The sequence below is a fragment of the Ornithodoros turicata genome, chromosome 6 (genome assembly GCF_037126465.1).
Source record: "Ornithodoros turicata isolate Travis chromosome 6, ASM3712646v1, whole genome shotgun sequence".
In the NCBI taxonomy this organism is placed as follows: Eukaryota; Metazoa; Arthropoda; class Arachnida; order Ixodida; family Argasidae; genus Ornithodoros; species Ornithodoros turicata.
In genome coordinates, this window is record NC_088206.1 from 20,379,257 (window position 1) to 20,393,506 (window position 14,250).

A 14,250-nucleotide genomic window follows, 5' to 3' on the forward strand; every position below is an offset into this window, starting at 1 on the left:
GATGTTGATGTTCATGTGTAGCTTTAACACGACGAGGTTGTGCTGTTCCGTTCAGCCTGTGCATTACAGTTTCGTTCATCCATCCGAAAGTCCGTTGTTTGATATCTGACATTCATGTTTCTCAGTTTCTTGTTTGATTTCACTTGGAAAGCTTTGGTAACCCAATTGAATGATGACACTTGAATATAAAAGGCAGCAGCAGTGGGATCGGTACTTCCATTTTAAGGTAAAGAAGTACCGCAACCGTTGTTAAAAAAAGTGACTCAATACCTTATTCGATACTTATTTGGCGAAAGTACGAAGAAGTCGCAGGGAATCTGCAACATCGAAATCTCGCTTTGGTGAACACTCCACTTGTTAAAAGAAAAAAAAAAGGAAAGGAATATTGGGAGAAGACAGTTGCGCAAAAAACCAACAAGAAAACAATATTTATTATACAGCTTAGACATGTTTATTGACTTTTAGCAATAGCTGGCGCTCAAAGTCGGTTATCTGCGCTTTCTTGTTAAGTGTTATGTTCACAGACATTGTACAGACGTTCCGCTGAGGGAACTGGGGTGAACGTTCGGGAAGCTGTCCTTGTCACTGGTACGCCTGGCGCGGACCAGTGACAACGAATAAAAGTAAGGAATATAACCGGCGAAGAAAGGGTGGGAGACACCATGAAGGTATCGGTAACGATGCGGAGATCGCGTTACCGTAAGTTTGTAACAGAAATACTTTTCCAATATACCCATTTAAAAAAAGTACCGCGATCTGCACTTCGATACCGAAAAAAAGTATCGATTTCGGTTCCGACGTTACTTCTAACGGCGTCAACACACCAGCAGCAGCTTCACTCAGGAATGCAATGGAACGAATATGATGTTGTTGTAAAGATGGGCTGCTCTCCAGTTGATGGCAGCTTGAAGGCCGTGCGATGTCAGATTGGGAGGTGGTGAGTTGGCATCGTATCACCAACTGTGCTGTCTGAGATGATGACGATGATTGCAGAAAACTATGGGGATGTTCTAAAAGGTCTACGGGATAAGGAGGACAGGAAAACTGGCAGATTTCTGGAAGGTCGATTGTTTTACTATTCCGTTCCAGTTTTACACCACAGTTTTACCTTTCATTTGCCACGCTATCAGTATCGCAATTTCAGTAGACCACTGTATGTGCAGTACACCCACGAACCAAAAATGGTGTTTTTCCAGTGTAGAAGTTTCCTGCACGGCTTCCTTATGGTACATAGGTTCAAGCGGAACGTTGATAGGTAGGAAAGTAAAGAGAGAGAGAGTGTGTGTGTGTGTGATGCAGCAAAGCATGAAGGACCGCAGCCGAGGAGGCGGATGGCCTCGCACGGGTCGACAACCGGAAACCGGCATTTGGTTTCCACGGCACTCTCCTTCCGTACCATATATGCCTTGTGTCGCGGAACACCAGTTACAGAGTGCATTGCCTTCTGCCTACGAAGACGTGTGACGACGATACGTGTATAATTTTATTGAACACGATGTGACATGATGGTGGTGACGAGAGATGTTTCACAGTGTTGCGGTATCAATACATTATTACATGTTGGATATGGTGGGAATGAAATAGATGGACGTGACACACACATGACAGGTAGGCAAGATGGATCATGTCTTGCGCTTTCTCGATTCGTCATTTGGGTAATGTACGACGTGTATAGTATCCGTAATACAGTGGAACTTCCCGATAAATGTCAAACACTCGCGGTGCAGCCAAAACGTGTCCTTAGTTAGAGAACCGGGTATAAGGAAAAGCACGCAGTAACATGCACGCTTATTAAATTAATTTAATAAATTCACATCAGATTATTATTGTTGTTGTTTAGTGTTGGAGGCTAAAACTGCTGGGATGTTGCCTTAATGGACCGTGTTTAACCAGCGCAATGTTAAATTTCAACATCGATTTCCAAACTTCACCTGATGCTTGTGGAGGTGACTGGTATGCATATATTCCTCTTCCCTGTCCAAGGCTTCTTTCTAGCGTCCTTTCCGCAAGCTTTCTCTTGTGCATTTGCAGTATACAGGCTATATAGGATACAGACTCGAAAGTTTCCATGCAATGCACTGTTGGAAGATTTCTAAGCAAACTGTGCACACATGTGGTAACAACAACACATGCTAACAACCTAGGTTGACAAGGAAGTACACAAACCCCCATTCGGAAAAAGCCCACGGGTTACTTCAGGAAGAGAAAGAGGCGACGGTCTTTCTCAGCATATATACTAGAGATGGGGCGAATCCAGAATTTTCCGAATCCGAATCCAAGGAAGGTTCTGCGAATCCACGAATCTTACGAATCTTTCGAATCCTTCGAATCCTTCCATAAAAAGAGTTTAAAAAGCCAGATAAAAAACACTTATACTGAAAAGTGTTTTGAAGCAGAATGCGGTATAAACAAATTCAATAATAGTTCATTTTCAGGACAAAATATACCATATACTTCTGGTTAAGTGTAATTTATTTAACGTGTTGTTCACCGGCTATACAGGAAATACATAATTCTCGAGTCTGAATTGTTTTCACAAAACAAACCACAAATCAAAAGCAAAACCATGTTACTTTTAAAATTTGAACTTAAGAGTTCCTGCCGGAACTCTTTCAGTCCAGAACAACAACAACAACAACAACAACAGATAAATTAATGATGATGAATGGGGAACTTCGCCACATGAGAACAATGTGTAAACAATCAAACAAGAAAACACACGCCGACCAATCAAGGCTTTCGGCGGACTCCTGAGGCGCCAATTCTAAAAAGAAACAAACAAACGTGGCTGGTGGATTCGATTCGCCATTTTGGACACTGCGATTCGGATTCCCGAATCTCGAATCCCTGCCTAGGATTCGATGATTCGCGGATTCCCTCGGCACATCCCTGTTATATACAGTAAAGCTGACATTGAAAAAATCGAAGCCACAAAGCCTGTCCTACTTCCTCTCAAAGTACTGCTTACTGTCAAAGAAAAATCAAAGCCTGTCCTGCTTCCGAGATAGGGAGACCTGTGTCCGACGTAGGGATACCTGTCCGACATTGGGGGGTGTCCGAGGTAGGTAGGTAGGTAGGTGAGGGGTTTTACATATCGATACGATATGCATAGACATTACGTATCCCTGCGCCATTCGCCCATTCACGTAACAAAAGCAACCGTTAATCGTTAATCTCCGCCTTAACAAAAGCAATATTTTTATGCCATAGGCATGTCGTTACCCTTTGCTAGGCGCCATCTTGCCATGCTTGTCTTTGCATCTATACTACAATAACTACATCCTGACAATGACGATAACCCGTATCTAATTTACACCGAATCTGATACAATTCCATACATTTTGACTGCTTCCTCCAGTAAGTAAAGGCTCGGTAAGTCGAGTATATGCTGCAATAACAAATAGCTATTAGAGATATTCCAAATGTGTAAATGCAAAGCTCTATTACAACCTGGTCAGTTTCTTGAATCTCTTCAAACATGACACCAAACAGCAGCAACTTTCGGGATTCTTGGTCGTCCAGTCATTCTCATTCTCAGCCATCAGGAGTATACCGCAGGGAGGAGTTCTGAGACCCTGTTATTCAACGAGGTTCACTTGCTTTCCCGTCGCGTCCGCATCAGCATGTATGCTGATGACATCTGCCTATGGACGTCAGGAACGCAATGGCCAACCTAATAGTACTTCAAGAATCCTTCCTGTATCGTAATTAAATACCTATCGCAGCGCGGAATGAATTACCCTCTCAAAAAAAGAAAAAAAAAGTCTCCCTGCCGTTTTACCGGAAGGGGGTTCCGGATTTCCAGTTGGAAGTCTGAGGATGCGCGATGCGCAGTGATCTCACACCGGTCCTCAGGGGATCATACTTGACCAGTCCCTCTCCTCCCGTCGGCACAAGTCTCTAGCCTTCGGGAAAAGGCAAATGCACGTGCTGACATCCTTAGGGTCTTGGCCGGATACCTAGACGGGTGCGTTTTCCACGATAGTACTGTTTCCTGAGGAAGGAAATCGCAGGGTTCAACACAGCTTCCTGATAGACGGCTTGCCAGTTACAGAGTACTTTCTTTATATCAAGAGGACAGTTACTGTGTCTGTCCAAGGCCTTCCGTACAGCACTTCACCTTGCTGTGTCTATTGTTCACAGCTGAACAGTTCGTACTCGATATCCTGTGGCACCCTACAAAGTGCATACAGGTGAAGTCTGGTGAGGAGGCTATCCAGATACGGTGTAGGAACGCGTGACCAACGTTAATGAACTTAATGAGCTAATCTGCACTGACGCAAGACAATTTTGCGTGTGTGCGAGCACTCACGTACTCCACTTCACAGGTACGAAGATACGGAGGTGATTGTGGATGTAACGCAACTCCTACGTCATTATCTTTCGTTTTATACTATAAGCAAGCACCAGGAAGAAGGATGAACTGGCATATCTATACAGGCTGGAGCTGGCCTTTCCGGAATGATTCCAAATGCTAAGATTAAATGATTAATATAATATTATTTAATATAAATATAATAATAATATAAATATAATGTAAATTAATATAAATTAATAAGTGATTCCCGGGTACCAACAAATCTCCGATTCATGTGGCGTGATACGAAGGCACCTACAAAAAGTCAGGTTTCGTCCAATGTATCGCAGAGAGCCGTGACCAGATAGTTTGAACTAATGGACCTTTTTCACAACGGCTTATGCGCATGCGCATGACCTTGAGGCGCCGGAGAGGGTTATCTCCGTCTGCATTAGGTGGCGCAGTATGGGGACGACTGAAGTGGGGACCAGTGGGGAGACCACACGAACGTCGCGAGCACGTCCTTTGTGCTACACACGTGGACTTGTTTTGAAGCGCTCCGAGCGTGGTTCGCTGGAGAGCCGATAGGATACGACGCGTATGTGACAAAGGTCCATTAGTTCTCTATTCTCTCTAAGTACGCTAATTTACATAATTAACGCAATCGGCACGTCCGATTCGTAAAAATGCGAAACTTGTTAGTTTTAGTGCATCGCACGCTATGGCCTTTGCGTACGTAATCGGATATAGCGTGATGGTTTTGCGAAAGCAACATTTGCGTGCCAATATTCCTTTTGAACGAGTCGCGATCCAATAGATTGCAATCTTTACGCTGTCCAATAACTGCAGAAACCGCCAGAGAAAGACGAATTGAAATGTGGCAGTCGTCCAAAAGCCAGATAGCGGCGGGATTTGAACAACGCACCTGACGAACGCAAGGACGAACGCTATAGGACGCTTGGCTACAAAGGGTGGAGGCAACGCCTCCTATTCGCTCCGAGATCGAACGATGTCGGCGCGCTGCGGAGAAACAATTAACTACCGTAAGTGTGGATAGCTCCCTCGCGTCGTCTGTTTTTACACGTTTATTCCGCGTTCAGTGCAGTAGGTGGAGCATTGTGGAACCGAACAGTATCGCACCATCGCGGCACAAGTGATCTTCCGGTGAATATACATAAGAATTACGGAAAAGAACCATCAACTCCGAACATCGGACGGCGTGTTATCCGCACTAGAAAGGTGACAGTGTCGCGCCCTATAGGTCGATCTCGCAGCGAATAGATATAGCAGAAGGCCTGCGCCCTACGTTACGCACTGAGGCCTGCGTGACCTTTGAGAGCTGCTTCGTGCTTTTCTCTTGTTCGCTCTTTCATTGACGTCATAGCAGCACCAACAGTTGTAGCAGCAGGCCTCCTTGTGTGACGTAGGGCGCAGGCCTAAGGAGGGTCACGAATGCGTTGGGTGTTCAACACAGCGACGAGAATGTCGTTCGTACCTGCTACAGACGTCTCTCAAGAAATGTGATCAGATTCAACGCTTATCTCGAGAAGTTAACCGTTTCAATCTTAAGCTGATGTCGTTGAAGGACGCAACTAGCGAGCGGATGCCAAGAAATCGTAAAGAGAAATACTCAGCATTGCTGATATGTTAACCGTGACACACCTGATCTCAACACGTTTCTTTTACGTGCGTGTATATAGTCGGTCTTCCGTTTGACAGGGTCGTGGGTTTTCAGATATTACTTTTTTTCTTCTTTCCTTTATGGGTTAGGAGGGCGGTGGCTGGTTGATGTGGGTGACCTTAAACGGCTGCCGTAATCGATTAATTAGAGCGCCCTTAAAGGGCCGTCTAACTGTTCTTGTCAAAACACCTACCCTCAGTACTGCGCGCTTGCTTCAAGCTTTTCCGTCACAACAACTTTGTGAGGAACGTATTTGGGTAGTTAGCGCGCGAAATTTTCTGTCAATTTAGAAAATATTTTGTAAACTTCAGCGGGTCACACCGAAGACGAACTCGTTTCGCGAGCTGACAACAAACGTTGTTAAAGCGTTAGTTGGGTTTGTTTGGAAGTGGCCGGGAGAGACAATGGCAAACTGCAAAACAGACGATCTGAGTGAGCAAAAAGAAATGGGACGGATGGGAGGTGGAGACGTGTGTCCGACCCCAGCAATGTGGACAATATATGTCTGCATTAGTAGAAGTAGAAATGAGGAGGAATCGCAGGTGAGACTGGTTCTGCCCGTCTACCTCAGATGAGACTGTTTGTCTAAGAACTTTTAGAGCATGCACGTGCATTGCAGGCACTTCCAGCACGCACGGGCCAGCACCCCCTCCCCCCCCCCCCAAAATCCTTTTTATTGTACCGAGTTATCAGGGAGGGCTAACCATAATTCCACGCGATCCCACGCGAGGACGCCACGATGGTTCGTTCTCGCACTTGAAGCACTTCTTGGAGAATATACGCTCCGCATCCTCAACGACAGCGCATACCGCAGTTAGAGGAGATGAAACTTTGCCAAGTTTAAGCAAGAGGCGATCGCTCTAAGCAACATCTATAACCGGAGCCTAGAGATAGTACCATAATTTTCGTGATGGCATTTTCTTCTTGTCCCGAAGGGATGGCACCCTGCCACCAAGTCCATGAGCGTTTCCTTATGTATACATTTCTACCTTCGTTTACTTTTATTTATTTTTTTTTGTCAACATCTCAGGAAAGCTGCTACGAAAGACAGCGTCTTCGAGGGCGGCGGTAATTATTTATCGAAGTCGAACCACCTTAAGAATCGATCACGGTGCCAAATTGAATCAAAGACGCGGTGCGGCGGCAGATACGTAACACCGACTAGTCAATTACCCTACTCATAATCCTTGCCCCAAGCTGTTGACCATCGCTCAGCTCTTGAATAAGAAAGCGTCGGCGATAGCAATCGTCGGTGACGTCACAAAATGGCGACCATGTAAGAAAAACACGTTTGGAACAAGGACTGGAGTGGGGCTCGTTGCCTTCTAACGGCAGTTGGCTGTCCCGTCGTTGACCCTCGCTTCTGTTTATCGATGGCCGATAATACAGACAAGGAGGGCGCCCTAATCTCAGATGGATGCGCGAAATTCCCGCCCTGTCTCATGGCCAACGAGTCCAGAAAAGGTGCACGATCAGTGACATAATCACTTCTCGAAGGTTGCGTACCTACATATTGCACAAATATGAACCTGCGGATTACTGGCATAATTGACCTCATATGGAAATAAAATAACGCAGCACGAAATAAAAAGCAAAATCGATTATGTTATTGCAGTCGTGAGAGCGCAATTGGGTAGAAGTTAATTGTCACTGCAAGTAAAGGCCGGTGACTCTTACCGGTTGTTTGTAACATTTCCCTGAGCCTGGGAAGATATGCATATACAACTAGACCCCACCAACTTGCTTGCAGTCTGTTTATATATGTACACGCTGGGCCCAAATATGTCGTTCAAAGTCGATCGAAAATTTGGGCTACATGACTTTGATCATAATCAACATAATCAAAGTCATAGTCACTTAAGTATCAGTATCCTTATAGTAATCAGTTGCTCTTCAACAGACGGAAGAGATCATTACCAGAAGCAATGAACAAGTACAAGGTTTCACCCCCAATGGAGGGCTTGCAAGATTTTTGGAGGGGTGTCAGGCCGCGTACCCACACGCAGCAAATACGCGCGGTAAAACGCGTGTGCGGGGCGGAAAAGTCTTGCCGCGCTGCGGGAGGAGCCGCCTCCGCGTTCCGCTTTCCCTGGACCGCGCAATGCACGATTTTTAGCGGCGTGCTGCGCATCGTCGACCACTCAGGTGGTCAACGGAGACTGCGTCACACTTTTGTTTTCTTCCAGCCTCCCACACAGTCTGCAGCACGTTGACAGCGTCGTCAGCGCCGGTACGAGGGAGGTTCCATAAGTTTCCGGCCCGAGTTAGAAAATGCACGCGAATTTGAAAATGCGATTAAGGACGTGTGGCGCCTTCTGTTGGAGGGCCGGAGCACCACCCTCAACCCTCTTCATGCTTTTGCTGGTTGGAGAGCGGCATTTCAAACAGCCAGGGTGCACTCTTCAGTTAAAATGGAAAAAATCGAGTACCGCGCTGTGATAAAATTCTTGACAAAAGAGGTACTTTCGCCTAGAGAAATTAAAGCGCGGCTGGACAACGTGTACAGGGAAGTCTCTCCGTCGTACACAACGGTGAAAGACTGGGCTAAGCAGTTTCGACTGGGGCGAGAGTCCATTGAAGACGACCCACGCGATGGTCGTCCAGTGGAAGTGGTGGCACAAGAAAATTTGTGTCTTGTCTAGGAGGAAGTGCTGAGCGACAGGCATCTGAAGGTGAAGGAAATCTCAGAAAGGCTGGGGCTTTCCAAAACAACCGCTTTTCGCATCATCGGCGTGGGCCTTCACATGAAAAAGGTCAGTGCGAGATGGATGGCACGACTTCTCTCATCAGTTGAAAATCAACAGCGCGTCGTCTGTGCCAAAGAGTTTTTGGAGCTCTGTCAAGAGAACGAAATAAATATTGAAGTCAATTGTCACAGGGGATGAGACTATGGTGCTCTACTATGATCCCCTTTCGAAAAAGGAGTCGATGGAATGGCGCAAACCAGATGAAGCACCCCCAAGAAAAGCCAAGGTCACACTATCCACAAAGAAGATCATGGCAACGATATTTTGGGATTGTCACGGAATCCTCCTCATCGACTTCAAAGAGAGGAACACCACAGTGAATGCGACTTATTATGCTTCACTCCTGCACCGACTGCGAGACGCCATCAAGGAAAAGAGGCGCGGCAAGTTGAGTCGAGGTGTCCGGTTGCTCCAGGGCAATGCCCCTGTCCACACGGCTTCTGTTGCCAAGGCTGCACTGAAGGAGTGCGGCCTCGAAAAAATCCACCACCCACCCTACAGTCCAGACTTGGCACCGAGTGACTACTTCCTGTTCTCAAACTTGAAGAAGGATCTCAGAGGACGGAGATTTCAAAACGATAGTGAGGTGCAAGAGGCAGTTTTCCAGCATTTTGCGGACAAAACTTCGGACTATTTTTTTAAGGGTATAAGAATGCTGGTTGAAAGGTGTCAAAAGTGCATCGAAGTTAAGGGTGACTACGTCGAAAAGTGATACACTTGCTTCGTCTCTATGACTATTAAAAGTTGGTCGGGCCGGAAACTTATGGAGCCACCCTCGTATCTTGAGAGCCGCGCGGCGGCCGCGGAATCCGCAGGCGGTATAGCGGCAACCCGCAGGCGGTTTCCGCACACGTGCACCGCATGTGGGTACGGGCCCTTAGGGGGGCGCTAGGACGATCCGCGTGTACTGTGTTCCTCTGTCTCTGTGCTTTTGCCTCAGAACAGGTACTTTCCATCATGTTCACCAGATGCCGCCGCCCCGTTCGGTGTCGACCGGCCTCGGTGGCTCAGTCGGTAGCGTGTTCGCCTTCTGATCCCGTGATCGTGGGTTCGAACCCGGCCGAGGACGCCAACAACTTGGTGGCAGGGTACAAGTTGCTTAGACATGCCGTCTTCCGCGAGGGACGTTAAAGAACGCACGTTAAAGAACCCTCAGGTGGGCAAAGAACCCGCTGTGGCGTCGCTCATGATTTAAGTTGTCTCGCGACGTAAACCCCCAATTATTAACCGTTTGGTGTCGTGTTCCTGTGTGTATGTGGATAAGAAAACATGTAGGAGAGAATATGAAGGAGGGTCCTGTTCGGTGAATGAGGCCCCTGGCAAGTCGTCGGTAAGCCGTGCCAGCGTGTCGTAACGGTTAGCGCACTTCATCGAAATCGCGCAATCAAAAGGTGCGGGTTCGATTAACATAGATAAATAAGATTCATACAGCTGAAGAGACAGATTAGAGCAGACATAAAAACAGATGTGCTCACTGATAACCAGTCTTGGGTAGTAACTAAGCTTACAAGGAACTTGACAATGCAGTTATAGAGTTGCTGAAAAACTTTACGATAATTGGTCTTTGCGCTGTAGACAATTTACTGAAAAAAGTGACTATAGTTGCAGTAGCGGATTGTTTTTCTGTAAACGTAACTCGTAAACTAGGCAACACTTTTGGTGAAAGTAACTGTAAAATGTGACCATTCTGGTAGGACATGTTTTTTCTACGCATCGGAGCCCGAACGTGCTTTTGAACGTTATGACAAAGAAGTCCCAGTTCTCCTGTTGAACGACTTTTCAGTGGCAGAAGGGAAGTATTTGGACGGAAGCAGCGAGAGCTTACTGTCGATAACTCAGATAGCAAATTGGTCTAACGGGCAGGTGATATTTACTCGGCTTTCGTTTCTGAAACGCTAACTGTAAAGAAACTAAACCATTAACTTTCTGTCTATAACAAGTTACAATTAAAGAAAAGATATCCCAGTTACTATTTTGCACAAGCTAGCTAGCTGTGGTATAGACCCTTTTGAAGTAGCTTAGCCATGCCAACTATTCTAACGCAGGCACGGAGAATATAAGAAGGCAAGGATCTTCTTCTTAACGTAAGGTTTTACTTAATTTTACTAAAAACAAAGAAGAATATGGAGTGGTTGGCTCAACCTCTCCAAGGGTAGCGAAATAACTCCCCTACTTCGTCGTAACTGTAACAGTTTGCTTTTTGAACATTGCAAAGAATAACTTAACTCTCGAACTTCGAACGCGACTTGCCTCAATACAGGGTTACATATTCAGGAAAAGCCAGAATTTAGCGCTTACTATGCTTTATTTTACTGACCGCGTGTCAGGGACATAATGTCAATCACAGCGCTAGATTAGTCACCCTTCTGCCCTCATCCGTCTCTTCAATGTGCTTAGTAAATTGAAAGTACATATTAAAATACCTTGCAGCATTGTATGCCCGATGACCAGTCGACATGGTGACGTCCTATCCTGCCATAACACAAAATGCCACGGTTAAGAATCCACGTGTTCAAAATCCCAAATCGGCACTGCCTGGAACATGCTCGGGGACCAGTTGTCAACAAACCTGGACTATCCTATGTAGGACTCACTTCTTTCTGTGTTGCCCCAGCGCGTCCGAAGCCTAACGTCACTAAAATGTGCGTTTCATTCCGACACCGGTCGACATCGAAAACACGCGAAGCCTGCACGTTGCGCAGTGATATCTTATTTTGAAACACGGTCATTCTCAGACAAAAGCTTTCATTTTGCAATTTGGGATTTTGAGACCTGAGATTTTGAACGCTGGGATATCGTGGCATATACGTACCCAGCGTCATCGCGGTACACATGATCACACCTTCTCATTTCAAAACACACAAGAAACGACAACGACAACAAGGGTATCGTTACGCTTCGACGGGAATTCTGCCTAGGCCTGTTATTTGCCCTTGCTTGTCTTCCAGTCTGCCCTTTTTATTGGCTTTTAGAACCATTTCCTTGCAATGTTCTCAAGCACTTCCGGATAATACAAGATACACACGACGGATGTCCAGACGAGAAAGCAGGAGAGAGTTGCAGCTGAAGAAACCGGGACACTCACGATATCATTAACGACGACTGCGCCGGCGTAAACCGGCTCGCATGTGCTGGTTCTCATATAGTGGGTACTGATGAGTCGCCACTTCCGTTCACGACGGTCAAGGGCGCCGTCCAAGGTCCCACTAATCATCTCGGGGACCCTGGCGGCATTCTCGAGAATCCTAAATTGAGCGAACCACAAAAGGCCCACAGTAACGAATGGCGTCCGACACCCGTACATACGCGATACATATACTTCACGTGTCCTTCTAGTGTCCTTCACGGGAGGGACACCATCGAGAAACGTGCACGTACGTTTTGTGCAACTCATAGCCGCGAAAACGCTAACGCACTACTGTGTGAACTAAATGAGCGGCCAAGTGTGGAATGGAACGTATAGTGTAGCGATGAAACATGCCAAGGTCACACGCAGCAATTAAGCCTCACAAAGCCTCGTTGTATGGTCCGATTAAAGCACGCCGTTTGATGAAAAGGTGCCAGGAATAGCCCACACCCTCCGAATTCTTCCAAAGATGATGTCTGATTAACGTCCCGTGCCACGCCAGCAAAGCGTACGCCCCGATATCCCAGCGTTCAAAATCCCAGATCTCAAAATCCACAATATCAAAATCGTAAATTGCAAACTTGAAGCTTATATCTGTGAGGTCGGAGAATGACCGTGTTCCAAAGTAGGATAAAAAACGTGCTAGGTTCGATTGTGTTTTCGATGTTCATCGAAGTGTTTTAGCGAATTACTGCGTATTTTAGCGAAAGGCAGGGCGGACGCGCTGGAGCAACACAAAACGAAGCGACGTTATAGTTTATGGTCACGTGAGACCTATATATACTGCTGACCTATGCTATAGGTTAGTTTCGTGGTCCCCTGTTTGAAAATAAGCTGCCTGTTTCACACGAACGTTTTTGTCGTCCGTATTTTTAACGGAGACAAAACGGACCCATTTGGAACCTACGGGGCTCGGTTGCCCTTAGCTTTGTCTATTTTCGAAGCAAACGGGCATGTGAAAGAGCACTAAAATGCACATCGGGAGCGTGAAAATGCCAACAGCGAACTTGGACTAACATGGATATAATAATGCAAACACCGAACATGGAGTAACCTGATAATAAACTGGCCACCATGCTGTTCCGCCGGGGTGTCCGCTCTGCTAAGCCTAACGGCCGCTGAAATGTGGCTTTCATTCGCTGAAACGACTTGGACAGAAGAACTCGTGAAGCGGAGAGGTTAATTAGTGGCATCGGATTTTTAAACACGGCGTATCATCTTACCAAGCAATCGAGCATTTTCTTTGTTTCGAGACCGTGGGAATTTCGAGATCGGGAATTTCGCAACCCGGAATATCGAGGCCCGCCCCATTGTTACCTATACCTTCCTCAATGTTGCAGGTTGCACTCACGTTCGCACAAGAAAAAGAACACCAGTGGTGGTATCTTTCGAATGGAAATTGGACTGCAAAAAGCCCCCAAGTGTCGAGGGACTTCCCCTCTAGGTGACCCATACTGTATTGTCCATAATGAGCAATATCTATCAGTATAAACCGTAGGAATACTATCGAGTCATCGTTAATGTCCTTTCTACAAATTCCTCACAAAAGTGTGCGGAAATGACGAATGTACTTTTTTTTTCATTCCCAAATGTCCCACACTGCCCAAAATACCCTCACGCAAAGCCACCATGACGACAGATCGTGCAGTTCAAAAGTGTGTTACCTATAGAACCGGCTTTGAAAAGCAAGATCGCAACCTGTAGATAGATATACAGCCGAAACAAAGTGGACTGACAAGGCAACTGAGAGCGCGCCACTTAAGCAAATACAAGAAACTTTTGCCAGTTCAGTGTAACAAATGTAAACTACCCTTTTTTGATATTACGATACTGGTACAAGCTGTTCTTGCTGATGTAAATTCTAACGCGCAACACGAAGCCGTAATACCTGGAAGCCCAGTTCAACTTGCTTTGAAAGCATCTGCGGAAAACCCCGGAAAAAGTACAGAGAGCACAGCCGGGTTGCACAGGAATCCCAGCCTGGCAAGGCCTCGCAGTCACTGCAGCCAAAAGTGCAGGTGAGGGCCTCGGTGTAAGCTCGCTATCGTTTTCACGTATTCTGTTTTTACACCAAACTACAGTGAAAGCCAGGAGCAGTTTTGTTTTGTTTCTTTTCGCTCTGCACGAATTCGTGCACCTCTGCAGGAGTTCCTGCTCATCGTTTTTTTACTCGCTCGAGCTAAGACGGGATAACAGAATTCAACCAAGACGAAGGAATGACCAATGAAAATGAGAGAAAAAGTGAAAGGCGTATCGCACCATAATCAACGCGGTCCTAAGAATAAACGTCCACTACAGAGTGGAAAAGAAAATACCGCTTTGGTGTGCAACCAGCTGTCAGGCTCGCCCACAATTCGCCCTCCCCACCCGCCAATCACGTCAGTCTATTTCTGTCCAT